The sequence below is a fragment of the Hyperolius riggenbachi genome, chromosome 11, assembly GCF_040937935.1.
Source record: "Hyperolius riggenbachi isolate aHypRig1 chromosome 11, aHypRig1.pri, whole genome shotgun sequence".
NCBI classification, from domain to species: Eukaryota; Metazoa; Chordata; class Amphibia; order Anura; family Hyperoliidae; genus Hyperolius; species Hyperolius riggenbachi.
In genome coordinates, this window is record NC_090656.1 from 9,208,726 (window position 1) to 9,220,670 (window position 11,945).

The following is an 11,945-nucleotide window of genomic DNA, read 5'->3' on the forward strand; positions in this document are numbered from 1 at the left end:
TAATTGACTATGCTTTGTGTTGTGCTGCTTTTTGCTGCTGTCCTAGGTAAGGCAATGGTCGCTGTGATTGGGGCATTGTCAGTATTTAGATTACCACCAGAGACGCAGGACTCTGATTTCTGCACAGAAGCCGCACGCTGCAGAATACCCCGCAGCTCCGGAAACTCATTAGAAGACACAAATCATCAGGAGGAGACAGTCGGCAGCCTCTCACAATCTATATCCTGGTTTTCTTGATTTTCTAGTTCTCTGTCTTTGCACGTCCTGGGAGGACCCAGACATTTATAAGGAAATATTTCAAGGAAACGCTTCTAGCTAAGCACAGAACCCATTAAAAAGTCACTGTAGTGACATATAGTACAATGCAGTCAATTATACAGGATATAGCTACTATTATGGTCATTTTCCTAGTGTAAAGTGTAACTGAGATGACAGGTTGTAAAAGTTTTATACATACCTCGGGCTTCCTCCAGCCCCCTCTGCACAGATTGCTCCCTTTGCGGCGTCCAAAGCCTCCTGGATTCTCCTAAAGGGAGCGATCTGTGCGGAGGGGGCTGGAGGAAACCCCAGGTATGTATAAAACTTTTACTACCCGTCACCTCAAGTTCCCTTTAAAAGGACTACCTTTCTGTAGCTTGTGCTCTCCTCTTCTATTTGATGCTTGAATCGCTGTTCTACACCAAATAGTTTTTGTTCGATTTCAAGTTAAAAATCGCGGCTGCCATCTTGGCTATGTTATAAATTCCAGGTCACCCCTGTCTTCTCTGTTAGAGAAGTGCATCACTGAATGAAGCAGGAAGAGGAAGTGACACGCATGGCCATTGCAAGATGCTCCTCCAGAGGGGTCATAGCACGACTTTGTTGGAAGTCATCTGGCTTATAGGCATGCCCATGAGAGGTGCTCGGAGTCCCTTTAAAGTACAATAGACAGACATGACTTCCTGTCACTGCATTTCATTGCCGGTACCGCACTGTTGTCGGCGTATGAAATACGAAACTTCCTGCGCATAGCCCTACGGCAGGTATGAAATGCCCCATAGGTTTTCATTGCTGTAGCATTACCCTACGGTAAAAAAGGCTTAACGCACTGCAATGAAAACAACCCAGTGTGAAAGAGGCCTCAGGGCCCGTTCACACCTGAGTGGGAATCGCGTGATTCCCGCTCACAGCAAACCGCTAGCGGTTCTGCAAGAACCGCTGCACAATGCGGTTGCGGTTAGCGATAACCGCAACCGCGCTGCATGCAGCGGTTTGCCGGCGACGAGCGTTCCGCGATTTGCGATCGTGATTAGCGTGCATAGCACGCTAATCGCGATTGCTCCAAGACCGCCGCAGTGTCCAGTGATTTTTCCGCGCTAATCGCGGGAAAATCACTCCCGCAAAACGCCAGCGGTAATCGTGAACGGGCCCTCAGTGTTGGAGCAAGCGTACCTAATCATTCAATCATACATGGAGGCTGGTGAGCTGAAATCAGGGATGGAAATGTACCAGGGACAGCTCGCTGTGTTCTGAGACTCTCCCGGGTAATTAGGCATAATTGCCCGCGAATGCCCTGCATGTCCTTCTCGCGTATAACGCCGGCGCCCCGCGCACGTTTCCCACAGAGACTGATCTCTCCCTATTAATGACTTGTTGATTGTACTGCTTCAGATGGCACAGAATGTATCTGACTGGCTGAAGAGGCACTCCGAGCCCACACAGCCCGTCTGTCAGCTGCTGCCTTCACACGTCTGCATTATTCATACGTCTTATCAGCCAAAATAGGAGCTGTGCAGCAGCAGCTATTCCTGCAGACCACAGACCCATCTGACATCCTCACATTATAAGCTCACTAGTGACCTTAGCCCATTTAAAAACGGGCTAGGTCTGTCACTAATCCGCCGTGCACATGCGCACGCCTGCACATACGCGCCTGACGTGCATGCACCCGCCCCTTCTGGCCCGTCCTCCTCTGGCTCTCAGCAGTGTCTCTGCCTCTGTCCCTGCACATGCACAGTGCAAAAAAGCACTGACACAGGGACAGACACAGCGACACTTGCAAATTATATATAGAGCTGGCCTCCAGACACTCCACTCCTGGGTCAACAGATATTGAATATTATAAGCAGGTTGTGTAGTTAAACCCTCATGGTAAAATTGGTCACAGATTGGACAATCATAATTATAAAGGTGCCCATAGACCTAAACATTATGGGCATATTCGACAAAGAGACAAATTTATCTCTTAATCGAATCTGATTAGAGATAAATGTGTCTCTTGTTGATTCTGCCCATACACTACAGGCCGATTCCTGTCCAATTTCAGCATGAAATCATCAGGGAATCGCCTGAGCTCGCTGCTCCCGCACCGCCGCTACCGTCCAATGTATAAATGTGCCCCCCCAGTGTGTGCATTTATACGTTACCTGTCCTGTTGCAGCCTCCGCGCGGTTTCCCGTAACCTCCGTGCGGTATTCCGTATGCGCTACTGGCGCATAGCATGTGACGTTGGTGCATAACGTCTGACGTCAGACGCTAGGCGTCAGTAGCGTGTACGGATAGCCGGCCAGAGGTTACGGGACATCGCGTGGAGGCTGCGACAGGACAGGTAACTTATAAATGCACACGGGGACATATTTATACATTGCGGTGGGGGTTTCGTCATCTCGTCGCTTGCTCGGAAATCGCCGACGTACCGCCGCACCCCCGACCAACCAACTTCGGCCCGACATCTTGCAGCATGCTCGATAGACAAAATGATTAATTTCTGTCCCCAAATTGGTCGCTCTGTCAGTCGGGCATGCCCTTGGCGTCAACGATTTTCATCCAATTCGATTATAATAATCGAATTGGAGGGTCGATCGGCCGCCAAGTCGCCTGATGTATGGGCACTTTAAGTGTGTACCATGCTTTAAGCTGCATACACACGTGAGATAAAAATCTTTTGAAAATGAAAGGTCAATGTGCTGAGTGGGTATCTGACACGGATCAGTGAATAATGGCGCACAGCGCCTATGCATAAAAATGGCGCCGCATTAAAAAGATACGCTTATTGCTATTTATCGTTAGTACTGCATAATAATGGCGCACAGGGAAAATAGAAGAAAAACGGCACACAGTAACGTTATTTATCAATAGCGCTGTTCATATGCCAAACAGAAGACATTATTGTGCACAGTAACGTTATTTATCAATAGCGCCCTACATAAGCCAAACTGCAGACGTTATTTAACTGCAAAACAGTGAATGGATTTAATGTAACACTGTCAAGGTTAGGGTTAGGTACCACCAGGGAGGTGGTTAGGGTTAGGCACCACCAGGGGGGTGGTTAGGGTTAGGCACCACCAGGGTAGTGCGTAGGGTTAGGCACCACCAGGGGGGTGGTTAGGGTTAGGCACCACCAGGGTAGAGCGTAGGGTTAGCCACCACCAGGGGGGTGGTTAGGGTTAGGCACCACCAGGGGGGTGGTTAGGGTTAGGCACCACCAGGGGGGTGGTTAGGGGATAGGAATAGGTACAGAGAGGGTTCTGTGTGTTAACGCTAAATAGCGATAAGGCTTTAACATTAAATAGCGATAAGCGACAAACGGATTAGCCATTATTCACAGGCGCCATTTTCAGATGGATGCATCTGACACGCTGCAGGAATTACACACAGTAGGACCCGTTACTGAGGCGACTTGTTCAGTGATTTCTGTAAGGCGCGGCTCTGTATGTCAGTCAGGAAGGGCCACAGCGGGGAACTGTACTTATTGCTTAAAGCATTTAGGCCCAGACACGGCACTGACAGAGGAGATGATTGTAATCACTTCGGCCGTCACTCTGATGTCTGTACAATCGTTCCCCGTCTCCTGCACCTGTCACAACAATAAGCAATCAGCCGCAGCAGAATCTCTCTGCTGATTGCGCTGTCCCCTGATGGAGCAGGAAGCTTCTCGCCACGCAAGGCTCCTCCCCCATCTCCTTGGCACAGCACACGTTACTTGGCAGAGCCTAATGTTTATGAACCGTCACCTGAAACAATGGTGATTCCCAAACAATCATTTCATCAGACCAGAGCCAATGTCCATACAGGACTTCACTGTACATAAATCACACCTGAAGCCAGTGGGATAGGGAGGCTGACATATTTATTTCCTTTTAAAGGGGTTCTGTGGACAGTAAAAAGAAACAAAAGCAGACACTTACCTGGGGCTTCTACAGTGGCGGTGCTACACTGGGGCTTGCCCAGGCTTCAGCCCCAGCTGGCAACTTGTTAGCCCCTCTTAAAGCCCCCCCGCTGGCCGTGGCCACCGCAAGTCTGTACTAATGATCGAGGCGCCAGCCGCGCTAATAAGGGATGCGGGAGCCTGCTTTATTCCTCCCTCCCTCCTCCCTTCCTCTGAATGCGCCCCCACCTGCTGTGAATGACTGTCCCCCCCGTAGGCAGTGTGTGCGGAGCAGAGCGGAGCGGTAGGTCCTCTTACCACAATCCATGCTCAGCGGCAACTAGTCTCTTGCTTCCTGTTTACCATGACGTCACAGGAAGCAGGAGACTAGTTGCCGGTGAGCATGGATTGCGGTAAGAGGACCTACCGCTCCGCTCTGCTCCGCACACACTGCCTACGGAGGGGACATTCACAGCAGGTGGGGGCGCATTCAGAGGAAGGGAGGAGGGAGGGAGGAATAAAGCAGGCTCCCGCATCCCTTATTAGCGCGGCTGGCGCCTCGATCATTTTCTTCCTGTCTTCTCTCCCCAGGGCAATCTCCTCACACACAGGGGCACCTTCCTCCCCACCCACGGGCATTCTCCCCCCTCCACTGACGACCCCCCTACCCACTGGCACCCTCCTCCTACCCACTGAGACTATCCTCCTACCCACTGGCACCTTTCTCCCCCACCCAGTGTCACCCTCCTTTCCACCCACAGGTACCCTCCTCCCCAACCACTGGCACCCTCCTCCTACCCACTGACACCCTCCTCCTGCCCACTGGCACCCTCCTCCCCACCCAGTGGCACCCTCCTTTCCACCCACAGGTACCCTCCTCCCCACCCACTGGCACCCTCCTCCTACCCACTGAGCTGCCCTGGGGCCCCCAGCCCACCACCACCAGCCAGGCCTGAGCTGCCCTGGGGCCCCCAGCCCACCACCACCAGCCAGGCCTGAGCTGCCCTGGGGCCCCCAGCCCACCACCACCAGCCAGGCCTGAGCTTCCCTGGGACCCCAGCCCACCAGCCACGCAGGCATGAGGCCTCCAGCCCACCACCAGTCAGGCGTGAGGTGCCCTGGGGCCCCCAGCCCACCACCACCAGCCTGACTACATATACTGGGGACAGCTATACGCCTGGCTACATATACTGGGGACATCTATACACCTGGCTACCTGTGCTGGGGACACTGTCTGTCTGTCATTATGTGCATTTACTGGTGAAAAGTTGTCTCTTATGTGCATTTACTGGGGAAATGCTGTCTGTCATTATGTGCATGAACTGGTGAAAAGCTGTCTCTTATGTGCATTTACTGGGGAAATGCTGTCTGTCATTATGTGCATTTACTGGTGAAAAGTTGTCCCTTATGTGCATTTACTGGGGAAATGCAGTCTGTCATTATGTGCATGAACTGGTGAAAAGTTGTCCCTTATGTGCATTTACTGCGGAAACGCAGTCTGTCATTATGTGCATGAACTGGTGAAAAGTTGTCCCTTATGTGCATTTACTGCGGAAACGCAGTCTGTCATTATGTGCATTAACTGGTGAAAAGCTGTCCCTTATGTGCATTTACTGCGGAAACGCAGTCTGTCATTATGTGAATTAACTGGTGAAAAGCTGTCTCTTATGTGCATTTAATGGGGAAACTGTCTGTCATTACATGCATTAACTGGTGAAAAGCAGGCTCTTATGTGCATTTAATGGGGAAACTGTCTGTCATTACATGCATTAACTGGTGAAAAGCAGGCTCTTATGTGCATTTAATGGGGAAACTGTCTGTCATTACATGCATTAACTGGTGAAAAGCAGGCTCTTATGTGCATTTACTGCGGAAACGCAATCTGTCATTACGTGCATTAACTGGTGAAAAGCTGTCCCTTTATGTGCATTTACTGCAGAAACGCAGTCTGTCATTATGTGCATTAACTGCTGAAAAGCTGATTCTTATGTGCATTTACTGGTGAAAGGCTACCTGTCATTATGTGCGTTTACTTCATTTTTTTTTTCATGTAACTACGTTAGCTGGTACAACTACATTACAGTTAGCCCCGCCCACATGACATCATGACCACGCCCCCCCCAAGCCCGGCCTGCCAGCCCTCGTGCCCCCTTTGAGCCCCCCCAAAAATCTGAAGCTGGAGCCGCCACTGGGCTTCTATCGGACCCCTGTAGCTGCCATGTTCCACGCTGTCCTCCTCCGATCATCCATTCCCCACCGCCGGTCCCGGTCTGATTATTCATCTAGCGCAGGGATGTCAAACTGAAATACAAAGTGGGCCGAAATTTATTTTGGACCAAATCGCGGGCCGACTTTCATATCTAGTGGCCACCCCTCTCCCTTATAAAGTTCCCTGGTGTCTAATAGCCCCCCTCCATCCCCATACAGTTTCCTGGTGTCTAGTGGCCCCCTCCCTCCCCTATACAGTTCCCTGGTGTCTAGTGGCCCCCTCCTTCCCCTATACAGTTCCCTGGTGTCTAATAGCCCCCCTGCATCCCCTATACAGTTCCCTTATGTCTAGTGGCCCCCTCCTTCCCCTATACAGTTCCCTGGTGTCTAATAGCCCCCCTGCATCCCCTATACAGTTCCCTTATGTCTAGTGGCCCCCTCCTTCCCCCTATACAGTTCCCTGGTGTCTAATAGCCCCCCTGCATCCCCTATACAGTTTCCTGGTGTCTAGTGCCCCCCTCCTTCCCCCTATACAGTTCCCTGGTGTCTAATAGCCCCCCTGCCTCCCCTATACAGTTTCCTGGTGTCTAGTGGCCCCCCTCCCTCCCTTATGCAGTTCCCTGGTGACTAGTGGCCCCCTTCCCTCCCCTATACAGTTCCCTGATGTTTAGTGGTCCTCCTTCCCCCTATATGGTTCCCTGATGTCTAGTGGCCCCCTCCTTCCCCTATACAGTTCCCTGGTGTCTAGTGGCCCCTTCCCTCTCCTATATAGTTCCCTGGTATCTAGTGCTGTCCCCCTCTCTATACAGCTTCCCTGGTGATCTAGGGATTACCCTCCAATATACCTTCTCTGGTGGTCTGGAGTGGGCCAAACATAATACAAAGTGGGGAAACCGCCTGAGGGACAAATCTGATGGCTCTGAAGGCCAGATTTGGCCCACGGGCCTGAGTTTTACATGTGTGCTCTAGCGAGACTGCGCGGCTGTGGTCACGTGCGTGCTCGCTCCTTGCTCGTGTCTCCGGGAGCTTACTGTGCAGGCGCAGTACGAAAAAACCTCATATTGCACCTATGCAGTAAGCTCCCGGAGACGCGAGTGGGAGCGTGCAATATTTATCTTGTTGGACGAATAATAGACCGGTGACGGCGGCGGGGAACAAAGGTTCGTAGGAGGACTGTGCGGGACATAACATCTACAGGGGGTCGATAGAAGCCCCAGGTAAGTGTCTGTTTTTGGTTTTTTTTGCACTCCACAGAACCCCTTTTAAGTCTGGTACACACATCCAATTGTGATTGGCTAATCAACCGATTTTACCACCTATGAGAGTCAGTGGCGTAGCACGTTGCTATGTTACCCAGTCCTTTCAATGATGCTTAGCCTAGGCTGTTTAGCTATGACGAATTTTACCAGAGCATTCTGGGAAACCAGGTATATTTTGTATTGGCTTTGGAATTCTCAGTAAATAAACATTCTGCAAAGATTACTTGACAGGACAAGATAAATTTCAGAGTATAAATCAGGGTCAGGAAAGAATTTTACAAAGGGCAAACACTGACTAAATAATCTATCAATAAATATTGTAAAAAAAAGATTATTTAGTCAGTGTTTGCCCTTTGTAGCGGGGGGGGGGGGGGGGGGGGGAGAATGCTGGCTCTCGGAAAGGACCGGTGCCCCCTGGTGGTGGGAAGGGGCAGGCGGGCTAGATGACGTCAGCCTAACCTGAACATCTAGGTGTTCGATCATCACTAAAACTAATTACTGTATTTCCTCTTCCTCCTCTTTCAGGTAAGCTGAATTATCTCCCAGCAAAAGTGCACGTCCTCCTCCTTCCCCAGTAGAGTATGAAGATCCTTATATTAGGATATTAGTTATATTTGCCATTATGAAAGACAATATTCAACCAGACACACCCAGGAAATGGCTCTCCTTCTGCCCTTGACCAAGATGCCAAATGTTCCCTCCCATGAGGAGCAAGAATGACATTATTAAATGAATGTAGCACCAATCACACATGAAGATTTGGTACTGAAACCAATGCAATGGACACAGACTAACAAGGGAGGTTCTCTGTGCTTTCCAGCTCACTGTTCAACCTCTATGGCTGCCGGTATGCTTCTATTGTGAATGTGAGGCTGGGAGAATGCAGCCACTGTGTTCCCTGGTTTCAGCTTCACCCACTCTCTCTGAGACTACTACTGCCCCGCCCACGCAGAGCATGTGATTTTTGCACATCACAGAATCATGTGATAAGAGGCTGCAGGCATGCTTGAAACACTATAAGCAGCCTGCTCAGAGTAAAGCTAAATGGAATAAACTTTGAGGCTTTCGCAGCGCAGCTGCAGGATGTCCTGGATACCAGCAGCCAATCATTGGTTTATTTAACTTCCTTTCCCTTCATGGATGACAGATTCCGGCACCCTCAAAGGATTATATTTCTCCAGTGACCAGTTGAAGAGAACACACCTCATTTACTGCCACTAGGGACCAGAGCTGAGCACCCTCTAGATCTTGTCTCACATTTCTGGATTTGAGTCCTTTCTGTTGGCTCTCCAGACCCCACCACCACTGCAATCTCTGACCAACAACTCCAGTGGTGTAGCAAAAGGGGATGCAAAGGCTGTAACTGCTCTGGGCCCTTAGATCAGAGGGTCCATCTGGGGCCTTCCTCCAAATAACTTTATTAGTTTTTCATTGGTGCTATACTGATAATGATGACCAGTGTATGTACTTTGAATAGTGGTAATCACTAACAAACTGTTCCCTCCCCATCTGCTTATGCTTCTCTAAAGTAAGTTGCGGTTATCCCCTGCCTACACTTCTCTGATACTGCAGCTGTCCCCTCCCCTGCTTACACCTCTCTGACACTGCAGCTGTCCTCTCCCCTGCTTACACCTCTCTGACATCGCTACTGTTCCCCTCCTATGCTTACACCTCTCTGACATTGCAGCTGTCCTCTCCCCTGCCTACACCTCTCTGGCGCTGCAGCTGTCCCCTTCCCTGCTTACACCTCTCTGACACTACGGCTGTCCTCTCCCCTTCTTACACGTATCTCACACTGTGGCTCTGCCCCTCCCCTGCTTACACCTGTTACTTCTCTGACACTGCAGCTGTTCCCCTCTCCTGCTTACACCTCTCTAACCCTATGGATGTCCCTTTCCCTGCTTACACCTATCTGACACTACAGCTGTCCCCTCCCCTACTTACACCTCTCTAACCCTATGGATGTCCCTTTCCCTGCTTACACCTCTCTGACACTACGGATGACCCTTTCCCTGCTTACACCTATCTGACACTACAGCTGTCCTCTCCCCTGCTTACACCTCTCTGACACTACGGCTGTCCTCTCCCCTGCTTACACCTATCTGACACTACGGCTGTCCCCTCCCCTGCTTACACTTATCTCACACTGTGGCTCTTCCCCTCCCCTGCTTACACCTATCTGACACTACAGCTGCTCCCCTCTCCTGCTTACACATCTCTAACACTACGGATGTCCCATTCCCTGCTTACACCTCTTTGACACTATGGATGTCCCTTACCCTGCTTACACCTCTCTGACACTACGGATGACCCTTTCCCTGCTTACACCTCTCTGACACTACGGCTGTCCTCCCCCCTGCTTACACCTATCTGACACTACGGCTGTCCCCTCCCCTGCTTACACTTATCTCACACTGTGGCTCTTCCCCTCCCCTGCTTACGCCTATCTGACACTACAGCTGCTCCCCTCTCCTGCTTACACATCTCTAACACTATGGATGTCCCTTCCCCTGCTTACTCCTTCCTGACACTGCAGCTGCTCCACTCCCCTGCTTACATCTCTCTGACACTACAGCTGTTCCCTCCCCTGCTTACATCTCTCTGACACTACAGCTGTTCCCTCCCCTGCTTACACCTCTCTGACACTGCAGTTGTCCCCTCCACTGCTTACACCTCTCTGACACTGCAGCTGTCCCCTCCCCTGCTTACACCTCTCTGACACTGCAGCTGTTCCCTCCCCTGCTTATACCTCTCTGACATTACAGCTGCTCCCCTCCCCTGCTTGCACCTCTGTGACATTATGGCGGTTCCCTCCCCGGCTTACACCTCTCTGACATTACGGCTGTCCCCTCCCCTGCTTGCACCTCTGTGACATTTTGGTGGTTCCCTCCCCGGCTTACACCTCTCTGACACTGCAGCTGTCCCCTCCCCGGCTTACACCTCTCTGACACTACAGCTGTCCCCTCCCCTGCTTACACCTCTCTGACACTGTGGCTGTTCCCCTCCCCTGCTTATCCTCCCACCTCCATCCGTTCCTATGACAGTGAAGTTTATTTGTGGAGGGAGTTATCTAACCCCATTATTCATGTTTTCTTGCCTCTGTGTATGTCAATGAGTTGAGGGCTGTCTTAAGGTGTGCATTAACAGTATGACTGACTGTACGATTGATCGGATCGGGTGTCATTGATGGTGCCAATTGAAGGACAATCATTCTATCAATCGTTCCGTCAATCTAAATTTCAGAATGCTTATTTTAGTCTGATCAGATTTCTTATAATTTTCCCTTCTGTTTGTGGATCCGGATGATCGTCTCTGATCAATCGCAACAATCGGATCGTATGACCATTCGTTTGGGAGGTTGTACTGCTAATGTGCACCTTTAGTCAGATGCCGGATCTCACTACGTTTCAAAGGCATGCGTATAACTGGTTCTCTTTAAAGTGGTTTGTATAGCTTCCAACAGATCCTGCTGTGCTTCTGCTTGAGCCCCTCCCCTTCCTTCATGTCCATGCCCCGCCCCCCCTCCCTCTTTTCTGTGTATAAGGCAAACAGAGCATATTAGAGAAATAAAACAAAGTCTGCCGCTTACCATTTATTGGTTGTCCAAGCTAATTGTGACGTGACTGAAGAACAGCTTCTGGATGGGATAGTCCTCAGTCCTCTCCAACACCCCAGAGTTCCCTCCCTCCTAACCATTGGGCGCTGCCTCTTCCACTCACCTCTATTAAAGGATACCCGAAGTGACGTGTGACGAGTGATGAAATAGACATGAGTATGTACAGTGCCTATCACACAAATAATTATGCTATGTTCCTTTTTTTCTTTCTCTGCCTGAAAGAGTTAAATAATCAGGTATGTAAGTGGCTGTCTCAGTCCTGACTCACGCAGGAAGTGACTACAGTGTGACCCTCACTGATAAGAAATTCCAACTATAAAACACTTTCCTAGCAGAAAATGGCTTCTGAGAGCAGGCAAGAGATAAAAAGGGTCAATAGTTCATAGATTTAGCTCTGGCATACTTCAATGAATGTGTCACCGAGCAAAAACAATAAAACAGTTAAAACTTAAAAAGTAGATTTAAATATAAAATAAAACCGTGGAATATCTTAAAAAGTCATTTTTAGGAGAAGGAAGATAGATACAATTGTTCATTTCATTCGTTTATTTTCGCTTCAGGTGTCCTTTAAGAAGGTAATCATTCAAACAGACTCCCTGAGAGATAAACTCACTCAGGACTGGTTCGCACTTAGAGCGTTTTCGCTTTTCTTAAGCAATGGCGGTTTTTAAAAGCACTCGTGCAATGCTGCTCTATGTTAGTGTTCTCACACGAGCGATAAGCTTTCTTTCCAAAC

The 11,945-nt window shown here is 49.9% G+C and overlaps 1 protein-coding gene across 1 annotated transcript in view; it reads left to right on the forward strand.

The window, feature by feature from the left end:
- WFDC1 (WAP four-disulfide core domain 1) overlaps positions 1–11,336 on the forward strand; it is a 58,702-nt gene extending 47,366 nt beyond the window's left edge. The window contains exon 7 of the mRNA XM_068260803.1: positions 8,119–11,336. The gene's annotated coding sequence lies outside the window, so the exon portion shown is untranslated. The remainder of the gene's footprint in view (positions 1–8,118) is intronic.
- Positions 11,337–11,945: the final 609 nt, after the last annotated feature.